Source organism: Drosophila navojoa, chromosome X, assembly GCF_054131105.1.
Source record: "Drosophila navojoa isolate 15081-1374.11 chromosome X, UAZ_NAV_1.0, whole genome shotgun sequence".
In the NCBI taxonomy this organism is placed as follows: Eukaryota; Metazoa; Arthropoda; class Insecta; order Diptera; family Drosophilidae; genus Drosophila; species Drosophila navojoa.
Window position 1 is genome coordinate 28,734,510 of NC_142895.1, and position 22,534 is coordinate 28,757,043.

The 22,534-nt window shown below is 40.2% G+C and overlaps 1 long non-coding RNA gene across 1 annotated transcript in view; it reads right to left on the reverse strand.

The window, feature by feature from the left end:
- LOC149090772 (uncharacterized) overlaps positions 1-21,866 on the reverse strand; it is a 61,770-nt gene extending 39,904 nt beyond the window's left edge. The window contains exon 1 of the long non-coding RNA XR_016197547.1: positions 21,616-21,866. This is a non-coding gene — a long non-coding RNA (uncharacterized LOC149090772). The remainder of the gene's footprint in view (positions 1-21,615) is intronic.
- Between the last annotated feature and the right edge of the window lie 668 nt (positions 21,867-22,534).

The window sequence follows — 22,534 nt, forward strand, 5'->3', positions numbered from 1 at the left end:
ACGCTGGTCGGGAAAATCGAACACTGATCCAACGGAGCTACATGGATTTTGTGACGCATCAGAAAAAGCGTACGCAGCGGTGGTGTATACAAAGGTTGGAGACAAAATCACTTTGCTAGCAGCAAAAAGCAAAGTAAACCCAATAAAAAACAAGAAGACAATCCCCAAATTGGAACTATGTGCAGCCCACATACTATGCAAACTATTAGATAAAGTTCAAGCATTAGTAGGAAATCACATCAAAACGCTAGCATGGAGTGATTCACAAATTGCGCTTGCTTGGATAAAGAACAAGCGTAGCAAAGATAAGTTTGTCAAAACTAGAGTAGACGAGATAAACAAAAGACTGCCGAACGTCGAATGGAAATACGTCAAATCAGCAGACAACCCAGCAGATGTTGCCTCAAGAGGAATTGCCCCGGAACGCTTAGCAGCATGCGACATATGGTGGAAAGGGCCTGAGTGGTTGACAAAACAACCACATCAGTGGCCACAACTTGAAGTGCCAGAAACTGTTATAGTAGCAACTATAACAACAAAAGAAAATTACCTGAGCCCACTATTGACAAAGTACTCATCAATAAATAAACTAATAAGTGTGATGGCTTACATATTACGATTTATTGCAAAATCAAGAGGAAAGAAGCATCAGCCGACACACCTAACAGTCGAAGAACTAAGGCAAGCCAAAACAGTCATCATAAAATTGCAACAACAGCTTGATTTTGAGCAAGACATAAATTTACTCAAAGCGAGGAAACCACTGGAAGCTAAGAGTAAATTACAAGCGCTCAACCCATTTCTGGATGGTGACGGGGTCTTACGTGTGGGAGGCCGCCTCCAAAGTGCATTGGTGCCATATAATGTGAAGCACCCAATTGTAGTTGGAAAATCACATCTTTCTTGGCTAATTATAAACCAAGCACATAAGGAAACCCTACATGGCGGACTGAAGCTTATGAGAAACCTCATTCAAAGGGAGTTCTGGATTGTCGGCTTACGCAACACATTGAAGAAATATCTACGCAAATGCGTTACCTGCATCAGGTACAAACAGGAAATGGCCAGTCAGTTAATGGGAAACTTACCAGTGTATCGAGTAACTGGCGATTACCCATTCCAAAACACGGGCATTGATTACGCTGGGCCTTTCCAAATTAGATGTTCCAAAGGAAGAGGCCAAAAGTCATACAAAGGGTACATATGTTTATTTGTATGCATGGCCACAAAAGCCCTACATCTGGAAGCTGTCAGTGACTTATCATCAGATAAGTTTTTAGAAGCTCTACATCGGTTTTTTGCAAGACGAGGCAAAAGTGAAAATATGTATTCAGACAACGGCACTAATTTTGTAGGTGCCGCTAGAATATTGGACAAGGAGCTGGTTGCAGCTATAAAAGAAAATAGCAGTATCGCACCAGTGCTGGAACGAGAAGGCATAAAATGGCACTTTATCCCGCCGGCAAGCCCCCACATGGGAGGAATATGGGAAGCTGGAATAAAATCCGTAAAACACCACCTTAAGCGAGTCATCGGCGATAACAGCTTCACGTTTGAGGAGTTTTCGACACTGCTATGTCAAATTGAAGCAGTACTAAACTCACGACCCCTAGTTACCTTAAATAATGACACAGAGGGAGACGACATATTGACACCAGGTCATTTCATTGTTGGACGACCACTAATCGGAGCTCCAGAACACTTTGACGAGCATCGGAAAATCGGATCCTTGGATAGATGGAGGCACATGCAACGAATCAGAGCAGAGTTCTGGAGGAAATGGAAGGAGGAATACTTAACATCACTGCAACAGCGAACCAAATGGCGGCAAGCAAATACAAACCTCACAGAAGGCCAACTTGTCTTATTAAAACAAGAAAATACACATCCCGCTAGATGGCCTATGGGAAAAATTACCAAAACTACAAAAGGACTAGATGATAAAGTTCGAGTAGTCACAATAAAAACAAATATTGGTGAAGTTAAAAGATCAGTAAACAAGATATGTTTACTACCCACTAATGAAAAGGATAAGCAAGACGACTCTCCGAAAGAGCGAAGAAAAACACGATCGGCAAAGTCTGTGACCGGAAAAGCGACAATTTTAAGTCTGCTAATGATATTGCAGGTAGCAAGTACTACAATTATACCTGCTATAAACACAACCACCAAACTCAAAGTTCAAGATATGGATCCACAAACGGCAATGCTAATGGATAAACTTGGAAAAGTGGAAGTCGTCTCTTCAACCTGGCAGATGCTGTTCTACTATGACATGCAAGCTTACTTCGAAGTGCTAAATCAAGCAGATGAGCTAATGAGTAAAACAAGCGTCATTTGCGAAAAATTGGGCGATTTCAACGAGTACTGCACAACAGTGAGCAGCACAATAATGTTAAAATTGAAAAACATTAGAGAAAAAAATAAGGTTATCACCCAAACAGCCAACAGATCAAAACGGTTCATAATGTTTTTCGATATTGGCACCGCAAACAGACTGGAAGAAAACATGCAGACAATAATCAAAAACGAAAAGCGACTAAGTGATTATGTCAGCAACCAAACATCCATCATTAATGCAACATCAAACCTTGTACAAACCACTACAGAGGAAGTGAATAAAAACTTTGAAAGGGTTACAAAGGAGATAAATAAAATGGCAAGCACTATAAAAGAGAATTTTTTCGTCTACAAAGAGTCCATAAAGTTCTTTATGTTGATCAACCAAGTGAGAAGCTGGATTGAGGAAACCGAGGATCTCCAGTCAGCAGTAATTGCCCTGGTGACGGATATTAATCAAGGAAAAGTACACCCGTCCCTAGTCGAACCAAATAAGATGTTAGCTGAACTCAACAAGATCCAACAGAAACTGCAGAGGAATCAACTTCTTCCTGGCGAAAATTCTCCGAAAAGGCTTCAGCTAGTATACAAACTAATGAAAGCGCAAGCAATATTTAAGGACAATGTGCTAATCATAGACGCAAGGCTACCAATATACATAAACCAGCATGCCACTCTCTTCGAAGTAATACCAATACCACTCGTACTGAAAGGAAGAAAAGTTATTCCGAAGACAAAAACGAAATTCCTTATTTTCAATACTGAGATAAACGCATACCACTCAATGACTGAAATGGAAGTAAGCCATTGCCGGCATGAAGACGAGATCACATACCTGTGTGAAGGAAGTTGGGCATGGGAAGATGCAGATGACGAAAGTTGTGAAATATCTCCAATAAAACCGAGCAACAAGCAGCCGTGCAAGATGATGGAATACGAGGAGGACACGTTCGTCAAAAAACTCAATGGAAAAAACCGCTGGCTTTTTAAAGTGTTTGAGAAAAAGTCAGCCCACATCATATGCGGAAACTACGAGGACATGGTCCTGTTGCCAAACCAAGGCATAGTCGAGCTACTCGCTGGATGCTCAGCCAGGATAGGTAAAATTAACATTATAACTCCACAGGACCTAGTATCTTCAAATACGGCGAGGTACGCTCCACTCTTCCTTAAAATAATCGACCAGAACACCACATGGGATCCAACACCACTCCAACATATTGTCGTAAATAACTCAGTGGAGCTACAACGGGTACAACAGAGTATTAAGGAGTTGCACCGTCATAAAGTACACATTGAGGATCTTCTCCTTCACACAATGAATGGACATATTTCTCTGGGACTAGTAATAATTATAATATCTCTATTTGTCTTGTACCTAATTAAGAAAAGAAACCAGAGACAGCAATTGTTAGCTATCACCTTCTCTGGCCCCCCGCAGAATGTTCATGAACATGCATGAACATAGAAATATGATAAGTATGGGAACATACAATCTATGTACTCGACAGACGGCATACATAAAATAGATACCACATGTGAAAGTGTGAACTGTCAAACTAGAAATAAAATACGACTCTGACCCTTAGCGACAAGATAACGTAAGAGACAAGTGCTGAGCCTTACAAACTCAGCGATAGGATAAGAATAGCTAATAGACCAACGCGGAGTCTTACACACTCAGCAATAAGATAAGAATATGTAATAGCCCAATGCTGAGCCTTACACACTCAGCAATAGATACATTAGATTTAAGGGTTGAAATTATACATGAGTCTGGGTATATAAACCCAGGCTCAGAAGAATAAACATCAATACGAAACTAAACAACATCTTAGTCAAGTGTATTCGTTCATAGGGAGTGCAAAGTGCTTGCGAATCAATGCTTTACGGCCGTCCCGCAAGCTTCGTGCGCTACCCTTAGCCACCTTAAAACACTCATATTGTAAAAGTTGTTAATAACCGAATAAGAAACAAGTAAGAAAAGTAAGTAAGTCGAGAGTGCTCGACTAGAAAATACCCTGAACCCTAGGTAATAAAATATTGTTACTTTTTCATTTAATATTCATTTATTGTTACATGCAATATTATTATTACTACCATAAATTATTAAATATATCTTAATATTACTCTATTATACACTACTTAATAACTACTTCTACGTTACACTTAAAAAAAAAAAATTTTTTTTAAGTGGATAAAAAACATCGGCTTAGATTTGAAAACGCACAATCGATATGTGAATCGGAATTGGTTGTAGACGTCTTCAAATCTAGCAGGCTTCCAAAGCTTTTTCTAGTCAAATTATTATAAAAGGTTCTGGATGTTTCGAAAATGCTTAAACATAAGTCAAAATCTCCCATAATTAAATAATTTTCAGTCAGAAATCGATGTTGAAGAAACAGTGCCTCAAACTCAATTCTAAACTGTGGTAATGAATATGACGGACTTTTGTAAGCTACAATAAAGCTTAGCGACTTATATCGAAATACTGCATACTCAAAAACTGCTGCTCCGCATATTTTTCTACCGCTTACGCAGCTTGAAATTAATATATCGGACCGAATGTCTTGAATATGACAATGAATGCTCTCAGTATTATGAAAGAATATGTCAAGAGTGGAACTATTGACTAAGTGATCATAATGTGATCGAAGCTGCTTCACACTCCGCAATTGCATAATTTGATTTTGAACCTTATCATCATTTCTAGGAGCTCTTGGAGGCACAAAATCTCCTATAATAAATAGCCCCGATGCAGTTGTTGCTCTACTACATGCTACGTATATTAAAGCGCGCTGCATACGAGGGCAAGTGTAGACCACCACTTTGCTCCTTGACTTTTATGAATTGTTATTCCTTCTGCAGGTACAACAGGAAACTGCTTGCGGTCAATGAGAACTTGCTCGTTTCGTCGATACTGAAAGCTTTTAACTACCTTTTGAATAGGAGTCCATAAGTTTTCAGTACGATGTGTAAACTTTGATCGAGCAAGCATCCCTATATTATCGTCCGCAAATTTCATCCATAACGTATTTGGAGTGTTGGAGGAATCCAAATCGATTTGCATTAACATGCCTGTTGCTCCGTTAACTAAACCATCTGCAGTATCTATATTAACCGTAATCATATACTTTGCAGTAGTTTTTAAATGAAGAGACATACACAATCCCTGTGTTTCCAAGCACCTAAAACTACTAACGGCGTCTAGAATTCTTTGCCTATTAGCATTTGTTAAGTGGGATGCTTTTACAAAATCAACAGCGGTAGAAAAAAACGAATCAATCGGAATCATATTTAGCTTTGTAATATCAAAATTAGCAGTCGCTGCATTAGTGTTAAATAAATGAATTGCATCATCGGGCACCTCAGCTGCCTCACATATACGAGAGCGAATTAAACTAACATCATCGGTTGTCATGATTCCCGATGCCATATTATATTAAGATTGGTCTTCCTGTTGCCTCATAATTTCTGTAAGTTCAAAATATTTGAAAAGGTCCCATAGGGATGAAGCATAAATTGAACTGTAGCAATCATTAGAATTGGACTCGAAAGTCCAACGATCACCAACTGGTGAAAGTTGTCGTAAATCAGCGAAAACCATTACAGAAATGCCACCAAAAGGAGAAGTATTTTTGAAAAACTGCTTTAATCGTAAATCTAGCTGAGAAAACATTTTGGACCCCACCGTTGAAATTTAATCAATAATAATAATTTTGAGGTCTATCAACCTTGAATGTAATGTGTTCACTAGATCGTGACTTATGGGTCTTAAACTTGAACCAGATTGATTAACTGGAAGTGAAAACATAGAGTGCAAGGTTGATCCGCCTATGCCAAACGCAGTTTTTCCTGTGGCGGCACAGAGTAAAATCTTAATTGTTGGATTATTTCCTGGCTTGCTATTGTACATTACTGATAATGACTGATAAATAGCTAATATAAGCCGACTTTTTCCGTCGTTATTATCTCCTAATGGTGTACTTTCATCGCTTTCATTAATATTAAGAACATTTAATTGTTGATTAATTTCAGGCAATCCCAATACTCTAAATCTATCGTCTACGACTTAATTTTCAATAGCTTCCTCACTTTCGTCCTGAACTACATTTTCAAGTGCATTTTGTAATTCGTTATCATCTAATGAATTATACTTGCTACGACTAATATTTATAATTTCAAGGTTTTCACTACAAAACGTTTCACAATCCCTCATACCTAGCTCTATGTGCTCATTCCTTCAAGGGAAGTATAGCATAACAACCTCTCTAAAATAATTACACCTATCAGTATTTATATTGAATCTTCTATATCTAATTATGCTTGGACTTTGTCTTTTTCTAACAAAGCCACTGCCATCGCGCAGCATGAAATTTCGTGTTTGTGAAATACTGGGCATATCTAGATTATCGAAATCATGTCTATTCTGTCGAGTTCCAGTTAGTTATTTGCTAAATGTATAAAAAGCCGCAAAATCGGCTAAGCATACATTTTCTACAGCATCAGGTCGTTGAACATAATGCTCTATAAGACCCAATAAAAATATATCACTTGAATCATCGGGCAACTGTTGCAACTGTTGCCTAGACTTAAGTATTCTAACCCGATGTTCTGGTAGAGAAGTATTAATATATATACAGCTAATATATACAGTAAACAGCTTCTTGGGCTGATATTTCACTACCCGAAATAAATTTATGACCTATGTGCTGCAACTTTTGTTTGATGGTAGCATTTCCCCTGCTAATCTCACAGACTGCTTCACGCAATAATTTGGAAATACCCCTCTGGGACTTGTCAATATAATTTACAACATAGCTGCAGCAGGCGTAGGGGTCTGATACAAAATAGAATGCCAACATTTGCTCGCTGTAATAGAAGCAAGGTACTATTATATGCGTTTAGCTTTATAGCTGCAAATGATCGCTTTAAAAATATTTTTGGTTTTTTTTTTTTTTAAAGTCGACCGAAGTGCATTTATATAACATTCATAAGAGAAGCTAAGCTGATCATGCGCCAAAAAACTTTTGAAATCGCAAAGTAAATCAATAGTTTCACGATCAAATGGACATTCTAATACGGACTGGATCTTTTCAAAATTTTTGCGATGTACATCTAAATTGGCATTATTTTCCTCTAATGGAAGAAGAATTTCAGTTTGGGGCATAGGAAAATCTACATATTCTTTGCTGTCTAACTTCTCGCCTACATGAATGTCCGTGATTGTGGATTTGGTATTCCAAAAATGGAGTTACATCTGGGTTATTCATTTCAGTTGTAATAAACTGATCAACAAATCTTTTTGCTGGAGGAATGCTTAGCTCATCAGCCAACTCAAACTTTGGGGCATCTTTCAGCAAAAACATTCCATGAATGTGGGGAGAGATACCATACCCTCCATTTTCATTAATTTTTAAACCTGCCCATAGCGAAAATCTATATATCTTGCGCAAGTAACCGGGTCAGATCTAATGAGACGAGCTTTATCGTCGAAGCTTAAATTAGCTGCTTGCTCTTCTGATATTATTAAACTGTCTACATTTTTAGACAATAAAACCAACAGTTCTGTCCATCTCGTCTCAGCTGCTGAAAAAGTTATGAAAAATGTCGGTAGGCCAAACTGCCTTATCATCGCCATAACTTTTTTTTTTCAGCTTATACCCTTTAAGACCCTATAGCCATTATCGTGGCGAATTAAATTATTTAAATGGTCCTCATTAAGCACAGTTGCAGCATAACTACCTTGATTTGAGCTATGCTTACGTAAGCAAATGGAAGTGTTATTTCTAATATTTATCATTTCCTGCTCTGTCGCCCTGTAATCAGGATCTTGCCTACGTCTTGATGGACGCGAAGTACTGGCAATTTGCTCCAGTTCCCTAACTTGAACATCTAATCGATGCATAGCGCGATTAGCAGTGTCTTCTGTCTGCCCCAAATGTCTAAATCTTAAATTATTCCTACGAGTCGGGCGACGCTCACTATTGCTAATCTGCTCAGCTTGCCGATATTCTAAATTTTGCTCACGCTCTCTTTGCGAAAGTGTGTTGTATTCCCTCTCTCGATCTAAATTATCTGGATTTGACCTATTCAATTGATTCCTAGCTCTTTGCCTCAGAGATCTGACTGCAACTGAAATTTTCCTAGTTCTCGGCATCTTTACAATTTTTAGAGGAATAAAAAATATATATGTATTTATATATATGTATAGATATATGTATATATAAAATTAAATTAATTATATATTTGTTAGTTTTGCTTTAAATAATAGTATATATATATATATATATATATCTAAATTATCTGGATTTGACCTATTCAATTGATTCCTAGCTCTTTGCCTCAGAGATCTGACTGCAACTGAAATTTTCCTAGTTCTCGGCATCTTTACAATTTTTAGAGGAATAAAAAATATATATGTATTTATATATATGTATAGATATATGTATATATAAAATTAAATTAATTATATATTTGTTAGTTTTGCTTTAAATAATAGTATATATATATATATATATATATATATATATATATAATAAGACCGACGTTATAGTTTAAATACAAAAATTTATTTCTTAAATAAAACTTATAACGGAGTACAATTATTCTTACGCGATGTAAAAGTGGTCTTAGAGCTGAATTGAAACTGAATTGGTGAAGTGAGTGGCCTGATCGCTGCCAAATATGCTGAATATACAGTTCCCACGAGAAAGGGTTCGATGCGTTGGAGTGCGACTTGTTCATATGAGTGGATGATCGGATGATTGTTTCTAAGCGGACGCTTGGGCGATTTGTTTATAAGTGGCCGATTTGTTTATGAGTAGTTGCTAGGGCGATCGTGGCTTTGGTGTTGTGTTTAAGTGTGGGTGAGTGCTGATGGATATATTACTATATATATAAAAAAATAAAAATAAAATAATGTGTAAATATAAGTTATATATGTAAAAAAAAAAAAATTTTTTTTTTTTTGTTTAAAACAGGCAATGCATATAAGTATATGAAGTATGTAAATTTTTCATTCATAAACGTAACAGTTACTACCAATAAAACTGGGTAAACGTTATAAAAAACGCAACTGAAGGGGCGTTCTTGGTATATATTTTCTCTACTTGCGGACCCTTTTGGAAAGATGCAACAGGTCAAAAAAAAAAACGTTATACCTTGATTTCCCATTTTCAATGGGTTCGGGGTATAAAAAAAACTAGCAGCATTTCAGTTTCATAGTGCTACCTAAAGGGTATTTCATAGAGACTAAAATTATTTAGTTTATTGTCAAAAAAAGCGAAAAATTTGACCTGTTACATGCATTCTGCTAAGTGTGCAACCAGCATCTTATCGCTGAGTGTGTAAGGCTCCGCGTTGGTCTATTAGCTATTCTTATCATATCGCTGAAGTTGTAAGGCTCAGCGCTCGTCTCTTACGTATTCTTATCGCTAAGGGTCAGGGTCATATTTTATGGACAGTTTGACAGCTCCCACTTGAAACATATGTTATCTATTTTATGCCAGTCATCGAGTGCATAGTGCGTATGTTCCCATACTTATCATATTTCTATGCATGTTCCTGAACAGTTTGTATTATATGTATGTATGTCATATGTATTTACACAGTAAATCTGAAGTCTCCACGTTTAATAGTATTCCAATGAGGCTCAAAAAATTAAATCAATTTTTCGATTATTCTCGATAAAAAAGTTATCGGATGAGTTTTCGAAAAAATTAAGCAAACTCGTACTGCGTATGGTATACACGAGTATGCACACAAAATTTCAGCTCTCTAGCTCTTATGGCTTCCGAGATCTCGGCGTTCATACGGACAGACGGACGGACGGACGGACAGGGCTATATCGACTCAGCTCGTCGTGCTGATCAAGAATATATATACTTTATGGGGTCTGCGATGATTCCTTCTGCCTGTTACATACTTTTACACAGAAACATTATACCCTGATTTCCCATTTTCAATGGGTTCAGGGTATAAAAACACAAAAAAAGAGAAAAATTAACAAAAAACAAGTAAGAAAACTCTAGTCGAGAGCGCTCGACTAGATACTACCCTGAACCAAACTAATAGAAAAGCACATTTAGTATGGTTCAAATTTCAATTGCGATGTATTTAAAAATATAAATGAAATAGAAAACTCATTTAATTAAACATAAAAAAATTTTGAAACAATTAAAATAAAGAATTACGACACGCTCTGGGTTTGAACCCGAGAGCTCGTGATCAAGCGCCGCGCTTTCTACCTTGACGCCACTCCTCTGTTCTTATTTGCAATGTCAAAACTGAAATAGATTCACTGATGCAACGCCATCTAGCAGAATTAAACGAAACTAACTGCTGATGTGATTCTAAGAATGCGCTAGAAGATGTTTGAATGTATGTGTGCACACGTATTGGAAAACTGCTTTTGCTGCAGCACGTGCGTTTGTTAATTGTCCAAACATTTTGTTATTTTTTAACGTCGATTGACTAAACCGAATTTAATGAAACTTTCAGCATATGATCTACATATTCTATTGAATATTTGGCATTTAAAAAAACATGTAAAATCATTCACAATTAGCTATACTAGCATCTGACCTTCACTGGGGATTCTGGTGAATTTGGAGCCGGTATCCAAAATATAACAAAAACCGAAATTGTATAAAATGCATTGGAATATATTTTTAAAATTTGGAGACTATAGCTCTAAAAATGTAGGAGACATAAATATATAACCTATTGCGCTTGGGTTGCGCTGCAGTGTTGGCAATATTATGAGAACTTATTTGTTGAATAATTTAATTTCTAGACGTACGATCGTAATGAAACTTTCAGAACGTAATCATGATGTTTAAATGTATGTGTATACCGAAGCACAAGTCTCTAGTACTTGAAATGAAATTGGTGGCGAAGGGGGCGTGGCATCCAAAATCTGTTGATTACAAATTGTTTGTATTTATCATATGTATATACACAGTAAATCTGAAGTCTCTACGTCTAATAGTACTCCGATGAGGCTCAAAAAAAACAAAATCAAATCAGAACGTAATCATGATGTTTAAATGTATGTGTATACCGAAGCACAAGTCTCTAGTATTTGATATACGACTTTTACAAAGATGAGGGTGAGGGGGTGGATTTAGGGGTGGGGGGTAAATTTTAACAAAAACCGAAATTGTATAAAATACATCTTTATATACATTTTGAATTTGGAGACTCTAGCTTGAAAGATGTAGGAGATATAATTATTTAAGTGATCTTCGATAAGGTTTTTTATCGATAAAAAAGTATCGGAATGAGTTATCGTTTTTTAGTGATAAACTCGATATGCGCGCTGTATTTACGGACATTTTAAAAAAAAGTTGAAGTCTCTAGCTCTTATATCTTCTGAAATCGACGCGTTCAAACATACGGACGGACGGACGGACGGACGGACGGACAGACAGATGGACAGGGCTAAATCGACTTAGCTCGTCGCCCTGATCAAGAATATATATACTTTGTGGGGTCTGCCACGCCTCCTTCTGCCTGTTACATACATTTTAACAAAACCATTATACCCTGATTTCCCATTTTCAATGGGTTCAGGGTATAACAAACGGGAAGAATATTAGTTAAGCCCGCAAAAAGAAACAAAAACAAAAAAGAAGGCTCTAGTCGAGGCTGCTCGACTAGGAGATACCCTGAACCCTCCAATCTGATATTCTACTCACTCTACACTTCGTTTAAACACACATACATACACACGTACGTATTAGAACGCGCTCTGCTAACTGCGCAGTAAGCAGCGACTGCGCTTGGGCTGCGCTGCAGTGTGGGCAATAGTATGATAATTTACTTGGTGAATAACTTCTTTTGTAAACATACGATCATAATGAAATTTTCAGGACGTAATTATATGGTCAAAATGTGTGTACATTCCAAAGCACAAGTCTCTAGTACTTGAAATAAAAATTGGGGGCGAAGGGGGCGTGGTATCCAAAATCGGTTGATTACAAAATGTTTGTATTTATCATATGTATATACACAGTAAATCTGAAGTCTCTACGTCTAATAGTACTCCGATGAGGCTCAAAAAAAAACAAAATCAATTTTTCGATTATTCTCGATAAAAAATTTATCGGATGAGTTATCGAAAAAATTAAGCAAACTCGTACTGCGTATGGTATACACGAGTATGCACACAATTTCAGCTCTCTAGCTCTTATATCTTCTGAGATCTCGGAGTTCATACGGACAGACGGACGGACAGACGGACAGGGCTATATCGACTCAGCTCGTCGTGCTGATGAGGAATATATATATGAGGAATATATATCTGCGATGATTCCTTCTGCCTGTTACATACTTTTACACAAAAACATTATACCCTGATTTCCAATTTTCAATGGGTTCAGGGTATAAACAATATCGAACTTGAGATAAAGAAAGATATAGATAAAAAAATCAGTAATTTTAATAATTACATTCATAGATATCTACCCAAATGTAACTATATGATTGAACGGTTCATGTCTAGGCATACTGTATGGCTGGCGTCAAAATATCAATTACTATTAATGAAAACTGCAAGACCCCACTGCAAACGGAACGCCCAACCTTATCCTACATGAATGCAGGTACAAGATTAAAAAGTGTCTTGACGTCTGAGCTTGCAAGTGAAAATAATTGTGATACAAATCTTCTTGTAGCAGCAGTCGCTGCAAAGAAAGAATGAAGAAAGGATGCAGCTTTTGTTCTTAAGAAGACCATTACAACACCCGAATACCCAACTGAATTGAAACAAGTAAGAACGTTGCAGTCGGGCGCTACCGACTGCGGAATACTCATTCACAGTCCCTTTGTAAATTTAACTTAATTTGGCTTTAAAAAAATTGAGTACAAAACAATTATGCTTTTTGATTATATTGTAGCTTTTGGTAATTTGTATCGAGTAATCGATAATTATATTGATCGTGCACTTTTTGAGTACAAATGTATGGTTATTTTCGTTGATAGCTTTCGGCCACACCTATTGTAGATTCTTAAGCGTTTGCTTACATTACAAAAGCGTGCTTTTTAGCATTCTAAGAATTGCGATTGATTTCTGGATTTTCTAGCTGTCATTGTAGTTTTATTATTATATATTATTATTGTATTTTAGCTACGTGGACTGTCAAGCAAAGCGATAGCGTGGGTGCTAAAGACGTCGCAAAGTATGTTATAGCGGCGGAGGTTCAAAACTCCTGTTGTTTGTTGTTGTTGTTTTTATTTTCATACATATTTCGTTTTTTTATAAAATATATATTTATTTTATTCTTTTTTCTAATTGAACAATTTTATAAGTTTAAATTTGTTTCATTTTAAATAACCCTCATATATGTATGTACGCATATGTAGCATCAAGCATTCCAGCCTGTCTTATGCACGCGCTCATTTGTATGTGTGTATGTATGTACTTATAAATGCATACTCTAGCGTTGAAATGAGACTAATTTGTTTTTGATTTGTTCTTGAATTTATCATCCGCTACTCTGGCTCTTCTTTTCTACAATGCGTCATAACAACGTGCGAGTTCAAATCTCGCGGAAAACTCTTTTTTGTAAATTGCAAATTTTGTTATTTTAGCTTCTTTTATATTTTTTAAATATTTAAATTTTACTTTAAAATTTTATAAAAATCTTTCCTTCCGTGTTATCAATGCCTATTAAGCCTATTTGTATATACATGTACATACATAGATAGCTCAAGCATATAAATGTCGCAATTTGATAATACAAATGCCGATTGCCACGCCCCTAGTGGCCGTAAACACCTCATTTTTGGCCAGTTCTTAGAAAGAGCTAACGTTAACGTAAATGCGAAATTTGAATGCTTACGCTCAAAAATGTGAAAATTACAGGGTATTTTTCGATATGCCACGCCCCCAAAGAGGCGTGACAATTATTTTTGGGGCATCGATAGAGGAGGTTACCAGTAACTCAACTATCCAAATTTGAAGCTTCTAGCTCTTAAACTGTAGGATATATAAAGTTTTGCGGCTTGCCACGCCCCCTCTGGGCGGACATATATCCACCATAGCTTGTTGGACTTGGGTGGTCAATTCGCGTATATATACCAAATTACAAGTCTCTAGCATCAATAGTGCCCAAAATATAGCCAAATTTGAAAAATTACTGTATCTTCAGGTCCGATTTGCCACGCCCACAGTAGGTGTAGACATAAAATTTTTTCATCAGTCATTATAGAATTATAGCATTAGCTCACGTGCGAAACGTTCACGTGCGTAATGTGGCGTGATCCGGGTGACGCCACTTTCCCGCCAAATTGCGTGGCAGCCTCCCATTGGCCGAAGTACCGTTGGTGCCCTGCGAGTGAAAGTGATCACTACTATCACCCGGCACGAACGGCACCTTGGCTAACGGCCACCGATGATCGTCGTGCGTGCGACGCGCACCCATTGCTGAATCTGTAGGAGCGAAAGAGACCGCCTCTTTGACCCCCTTTCCAGTGCGAGGGTCGCTCATACAGTATTCGCGTCGCTGTGTGGAGCAACTTGTATATGCACGTATATGCATATAAACGCACAGCAAATACGTACGTTCATATACATTAATACGTGCATACCTATATTGCTCCTCACAACATGTAAAAAAAAATCATCTCCTACACACTAAGAACCAGAATAGTAAAATTCTTTAACAATATTTTCAATAGCTTCACTCCTTAATCCTACAAAACCAGCCTAATCATCCCCATATTAAAACCCAGCACCAACAAAACAATAATAACCAACTATAGACCAATCTCCCTTAATTGTTGCTTTTCTAAAACTTTGGAAAATGTAATAGCCAAACGCCTTTGGTGGTTCTTCACACTAAAAAAACTGATAAACTCAAATCAAACAGGCTTTAAGCAAGGTAAATTAGTTACAGACAGTCTGATCTTTGCCGACCATCTGATAAATGGATCATTACATTCCCCTTGATTTTTCAAGGGCATTCGACAGAGTTGGAGTGCATACTTTCATAGACGCGTCGATACAATGGAAAAGCAGCCCAAAAATATTCAATGATGGTGCGAGATTGTTGCTGATTGGGTCTATTAATTCGGGGGCATCCGATTTTTGGGGGATGTCCCCTTCTGCTGGTTTTCCGCCAACCTACGGATACAAATTTTGCATTGTGGCTTGTATACCTGTGATGTGCCACAACCATAACAAAAGACTCTACGATCCCTCAGGCGATTTTCCCAGATATGTCCCTTTTCTTCACAGTTCCAACATGTCAAGTTGGAATGTGCCTTCTGCATCGCTGCAATTTCTAACTCTGCTGAATCTGTCTCTTCTTCAACCTCAATTCCGAGACCAGTATTCTCGATTTCATTGATTTGACGACGAAACGCAACAGGTTTTGGTCGGGAAAAATGGTATGATTGACTGCTAAGGTCATTTGTTAAATTTGTCAAATTGGTAAGGTTATTTTGCAGAATTTCTAAAATTTTTTCTTCGCCTATTTTGAGGCCGAATTTATCAATTAATGCAGCCACCGAATCATGAAAAGCAACAAAAGATTCACCAACCTTTTGCTTTCTAGCTCTCACTAGCGATAATCTTTATATTGCTGTCGAAGTGCTGCACAAAAATCATTCCATACAATTCTATCTACCTGTTTATGGTGCCTCCAGAACCAATCTCTAGCTTTCCCAGAGAAAAGAATGTGCAAGTGTTTGCAAAGCCCCATAAAATCACTATCGAGAGTTTCTTCAGTAAGGACTCTCACACGATAAATAAATTCTTCCACTCCTAGTCCTTCAGATGACCCATCAAAATGGAGATTCCATTTTTGCATAATGTCTACTTTGGACAGAATCTTTGATTTATTTAACGTGACGTGTACCCTAATAGGGATTTACAACCACGGCACTCACATGTGCCACAAGAGTGTAAGCATCTTGACCGTAGAACCAATCGCCCTCTACCATCGGGTTGTTCCTTTTCATCTTGCACTGCATGGCGTTGCGCGTCGCAACAAGGTCCAGCGGTGGAGCTCCAGCTAGAACTTCAAGGGCATCTGTAGATACCGTTCGGCACGTAGGCAAACATCCAAGCAGGATGATGCGATGGCAGGACTTGAGCGACCTCCTGGCGCCGACTAGTCTCATCACCACCGTGTACCACACCGAAGCACCAAATAATGCACAAGGCACCATGAGTCCGGCATATATCCCCAGTCAACGCGTAGCACACGGGTCAGGGCTCCGACGACTCCGGCCAGCCGATCGCGTAACGACGCGATATGCGGGAGAAAACTCAACCGCTCGCCAGCCGTGATGCCAAGGTAACGATATTGCGTCACATACCGTAGATTTGCTCCTGCAAATCTGACGGCGGGATTCCTGCCAGCTGACAGCTTTACCTTAAGGAGCATCGTCATAGTATTCGTTGCCGAGACTGAGACGCCTACCTCGATACCCCATCCTCCAACTATTTCCATTAGTTGGGCACCTGTGAGCTCCAATTGGGATCTGGAATTTCCCTCGACGAGCAGCAGCAGGTCGTCAGCGTATGCACTAAAAGTGCAATGCGCTTCAAGGCGGCGCAGGAGCACATCCATCAATATGTTCCATACAAACGGGCCACTAATGGACCCCTGCGGACAGCCACGTGAAACGTTCACGTTGGCCTCGCCAAAGCTGCTGACGATGCTAGCTTTTCGGTCCGAAAAGAAGCTGCGCCAGATCCCAATTTCCCTGCATCCAAGGTCCAATAGTCGGCGTAACGCTGCGTCCCATTCGACGTGGTCGAATGCACCTTTAAAATCGATGAAGATTCCGAGCACGTATCGGGCCGAGCTGGCCTCGACACTGCTCAGAACATGCCTCCAGGCATCCTCGACGCAGCGTCCGGGACGAAATCCGAACTGCCATCGGTTTTCATCCGTGAGCACCTCTTTCATACGGTTCACCATAATCCCTTCCAGCACTTTGCCAAAGACAGGCAGCAGGCAGATGCCTCGATAGGACGCTGGATCGCTCCTGTCCTTGTCGAGGCTGCCAGGCAGCGGGAGTACAACGCTGTCATGTGCTCCGGGATGGCGCGCCAGGCCGCTTTGACCATACCCCCAGTAATGCCATCTAAGCCAAGTGAGCGCCTGCTCCGAACTCTGGCGATGCACATCTCGACCTCGAAAGTTTCGAGGACTGGGGGTACTTCGCGGGGAACAGCAATGTCCACTGGCCTCTCCGCAGCTGGAAAAAAGCTGCGGAGCAGGACATTCACGCAGTCGTGCCAGGTTACGAACTGCTGGTCGTTCCAGCGAAGGCAACCGAAATCGCTGCGCGTCTTGCGGCCATGGCAGATCTTGTATACAAATCCCCATGCGTCGTCCTGGTGCTCGCCGACATATCGCCTCCAATCCTCCTCTTTCGCCTTTAGCATCATCCTCTCGTATTCCTTTCGGGCGATCCAGATCTCCATGGCAGATCTTGTATACAAATCCCCATGGGTCGTCCTGGTGCTCGCCGACATATCGCCTCCAGTCCTCCTCTTTCGCCTTTAGCATCATCCTCTCGTATTCCTTTCGGGCGATCCTGAAATACGAGGCAAGAACACGAGCACTCTTACTTTGCGTGCGGCGCGCATGCTGGAGCCTTCGCCGGGCTCTCCTGGCGAGCACACGTCCGTAGATCGGGCAGGCCTCCGAGAGCATATGATGCCCCGCGGGTAAACCCTTGAAACTGCAGTTCCTGCAATGCACAAGATTTCTGCAGCCCGAGGCTCGGTCCCCCGATTGTCCACATCGCTTACAGACTTGCTCCTTCATCCTGCAAGTTGCCACTTTGTGGTCAAAGCTGACACACCTGTGGCAAGCATATGTCGGCGTCATTGGGTGCCAGCGGAAGGAGAACCACTCCACGAAGATACGCTCGCTATCCTCCAGGATATCGAGCGCCTTCCTCTCCAGTTCCAATTGCACGTTGACCGTGGGTCCAACGTCGCTGTTCCATGGCTTCGACGAAATCCTCACCGACTTCTCGAAGGTTGCGTTGGAGCAGTGTCCGAGGAAGTGGTTCTTATAGAGCCCCTCCATGAACTGCTTCGGCGTAATGCTGCTGTCAACGTTCAGCACGTTGACCCTCGGCCTTACAGCAGCATTCTCCTTGACATCAAGGCCCACCTCTTTAAACTTCGGGTTCGCAAGAACCCTCCGTATTTCGCCAGCGGATGGCGTGCGAATAATCGCACCGCCACGCTTGAGCTCACGCACCTCGTGCACGCGAACACCTAGTGCGGGCGCAACATCCTTTCGGATACGCTCAGCAACTTGCTGAGGCGTCTCCTCAGGATTGTTGGACGTCACAATCGCCGACCACGTTTTCACGAATTTTGCGGGCGCGAGGAGCGGCGGCTGCCGTGGCAGTGACGGCAGCATAAGAGGCGTCGGGGGGTGCACTCGTCTGAGGGGCGGCGGCCTGGGGGCGAGTCCTGACTAAGGTCTCCAGCTCCTTCATTCTGCCGTACATCTCCAGGATCAGCTTCTGGAACTCCGCTGCGTTGTCCAGCACGCTGAGCGCAACAGCACCAGGCACATTGTCGGCGACAACGGCTCTCCGGAGCTCCCTTTCGATGGCCAACATGCGTTGGACCATTGAATTAGAGCTCACGGCACCAGCTCCAGCCGGGGCCGCGTTGACGGAGCGGGCACTAGCAGCAGCAGCGGCAGCAGACGTGGATGGCATCTCCAATGAGGCCGGGACACGTGCAGCGGGGGCAGCGGTGGTGGCAGCGGCGGGGGCGGCAGCGGTAGGGGCGGCGGCGGCGGCAGCAGCGAGGACAGCTGCTAGTGAGGGGGCAGCAGCGGCGGCAGTTGCAGTGGCAGCAATGGCTGCAGTGGCAGCGCTGGTAGTGGTGGCGGCGGGGGCGGCGGAGACGGCGGCAACACTGGCTGCAGCGGCAGCCAGCGAGACATCGCTCTCGTCGGCCGAGCTCTCATCGCGCGCGCGGTACTTCCTCGGCGAGGAATCCGTGGGCGGCGGCATGGCTGCGGCGTCGGGAACGTTCCGAAGAACAATCTTCGGCACGCGCCCGCTCTTCTTCCTGGAGTTCGACCGCGTCGAACTCCCACTGCTTGCCTCAGAGTCCATCCCTGGACACTAGGCAATACAATCCCCGATTACCCGAAGGTATGCAGCGACTTTTAAAAAAGTTCGCGAAAGTATGCAACACTATGCAACTAACTGCTCAATTCTGATTGGCTAGCCAATCAGAGAAAACTAGCTGTAAACAGCTCACGCACACACTAACACAAGCGCGGGCAAAGATCGCTTATCGCGAGACGCACGAAATAAGCACTTTTACAAATTTACACCGGTAAATTTGTAAACGAAATTTGCGACGACGATGCGCGACTGTAGTAAACACAACCTTACGCGGCGACGATCAGAAGCAAACTCTGTCTACTTTGGACAGACGAGCTTCCTAGCGAGTATGCAATAGGAGTGGGTATCGACGGCGGTTGCTCGCTTGAGCTGGGCCGTGAATCAATACGGAGCGCCGACATCACACGAGTGACTGACTATTCGATCATTTGCTGAATGATATTATAATCAACGCCTGATTCTTGACGAATATGGCCGGCTCGATTGGGTCTACCTCGTCGGCGAGTACTAATGCCTCTTGGAGGAGGAACTACGTTTCGGTCAGAATTATGGCTTGCATCTAAACCGGATATAATAACCTCACTGCCTTCGAGCGATCGCTCTTGGGGATGCTCTAGGGACTCAGGCGGAACTTCACCCAATGCTTTGGCAAAATTACGCGTTACCATATGCGAACTACCTGGAATTGCTAATGCTGAAGCTGGTTTCGGGTCAGGTGAACAGTTGCCAATAACCAACTTAATTGCCCTTGGGTCCAATGTGGACTGACATTCCGGACATTCTAGCTTATTTTCCAGCCACAGTTATAGACATAGCTTGTGCTTACAACGAGTACAATAACATTGCTGGGTATTGCTCATTCCTTGGCGGCAAAGAGTACACAAACTAACAGTTTACTCTGTATCGATAAAAAAACTGTTTCTCATACAAACAAAGTCTTCGGAAAATGTACACAGTAAGCTGACTGAAGTGCTCCATTACTTCACAGTTCCTAAAATGATAGTTACAGACAATGAGAAAGCATTTCTGGTGTAAAAAACTCCAACACAAAAAAGCGAGGTAATTGGACAAATAGAGCGATTCCATTCAACCTTTTTGGAAATATTTAGATGTTTAAAACAACAACATTCAAAATATTCATTAATGGAATTAGTATTTTCGGTAGATAGATACAACAACTCTGTTCACTCTGTAACAAAAAGGAAACCAGCAGATATATTCTTCAATAGAACTTCTAGGATAAATTATCAAGGATTGACAGATTTTACACAAATGGTACATGAAGATATAAAAGGTTTAATTAAATACAGACAGGAACAATACACCATACACAATACATAACCAAACATACACAAGACGTGGATCGGGTAATGGCGGGCGAAATCCTCTGGTTCCGTTAGCTCTGTCGGCGGGGGGGTGGGTCTTGCCAAACCGTCACCAATACACACAAACTTTACAATTTTTAGGATTCCTATGGATCACAGACATTCCGACAACAAGAAAAAACGAAACAAACACGGACAGTTATAAAGACGCGGAAGCCGAGGTGGTGTTGGCTTCTCGCTGTCTTTACCCAAACCCAACCATGATCTTCAGCTTTAACTTGTTTGTGAAGATCCCCAAATAAAGATTGCCTCGACTCTCTCTCTCTTCTATGCCAACGCTATACTCCTAGCCTACCATATTAATCCATCGAGTAAACTCAAAAAATTCTAAGAGATACATTTATTTGTTAATTTAACTCTAACAGTCTATTACATTTTCATTTATTCTTAATTACTGTCGCTTCATGTTTTTTTTCGTGTTTACTTGTGTTTATATATATGTATGCGCATGTGTATAGTATCTAGTTCGCATGTGTTCAAAATGAAAAAAAAAAAAAAAACTACATACTATAAAAAAAAACCATAAGTGAATAAAAAGGTTAACAATATAGTAATAACATAATATTATAATAATATAATAGTATAATAGTATAGGAATACATATAATAAAGAAAATGTTAAATCATATTTTAGGTATTTGGGGAGTATTAGTTAATGTATAAATTTACAAATTTAGTTTTAATTCATAGTTCTTATTTCATAGTTTGTATTTCATTCTTTATTCAACATTTTTCCTTTTTTTTTTTTTCTTTTTTTTTCCAACTCTTGCTATTGTTTTTTTTTTTCTTTAATTATTTATCAAGTTTCATTTCATTATAGATTTCGGGGACGTGATAGGGAGGGGAAGACAAGGGTTAATTTAGCACTCACAGTTCTTTTTGTTGGTGTCCACCGCTGAAAGGCCTTTCATTTGGTGACTGCTGCTGCTGCTATATGGAGGATGTGTGTCTTATTGTGTATTATCTTAAGTGGGGCATTATCATGATTTTAGGGTTTTTTTCTTTTTAATTTCAATTTTTTTCTATATATATATTTATATAGATATTGAACGAATACACTTGACTATGATGGTGTTTAGTTTCGTATTCATCTTTATTATTCTGAGCCTGGGTTTATATACCCAGACTCATGTATAATTTCAACCCTTAAATCTAATGTATCTATTGCTGAGTGTGTAAGGCTCAGCATTGGTCTATTACATATTCTTATCTTATCGCTGAGTGTGTAAGACTCCGCGTTGGTCTATTAGCTATTCTTATCCTATCGCTGAGTTTGTAAGGCTCAGCACTTGTCTCTTACGTTATCTTGTCGCTAAGGGTCAGAGTCGTATTTTATTTCTAGTTTGACAGTTCACACTTTCACATGTGGTATCTATTTTATGTATGCCGTCTGTCGAGTACATAGATTGTATGTTCCCATACTTATCATATTTCTATGTTCATGCATGTTCATGAACAGATATATATATATAATTCTTTTATATATGCATAATTATCATTATCAAAAAAACGAGTATTTAGTTAAGCATCTAGAGTTTTTTTTTTTTTTTTTTTTTTTTTGTGTACTTGCAATTTTATGCAGCACGTTCACTTTGATGAAGTTGTCTTTGTAGTTTTTTTTTCGTCACACACACATTGCGCACACATGCTGTTGGAGGGTGGAGCCGTCAGATGAAGTCGCAG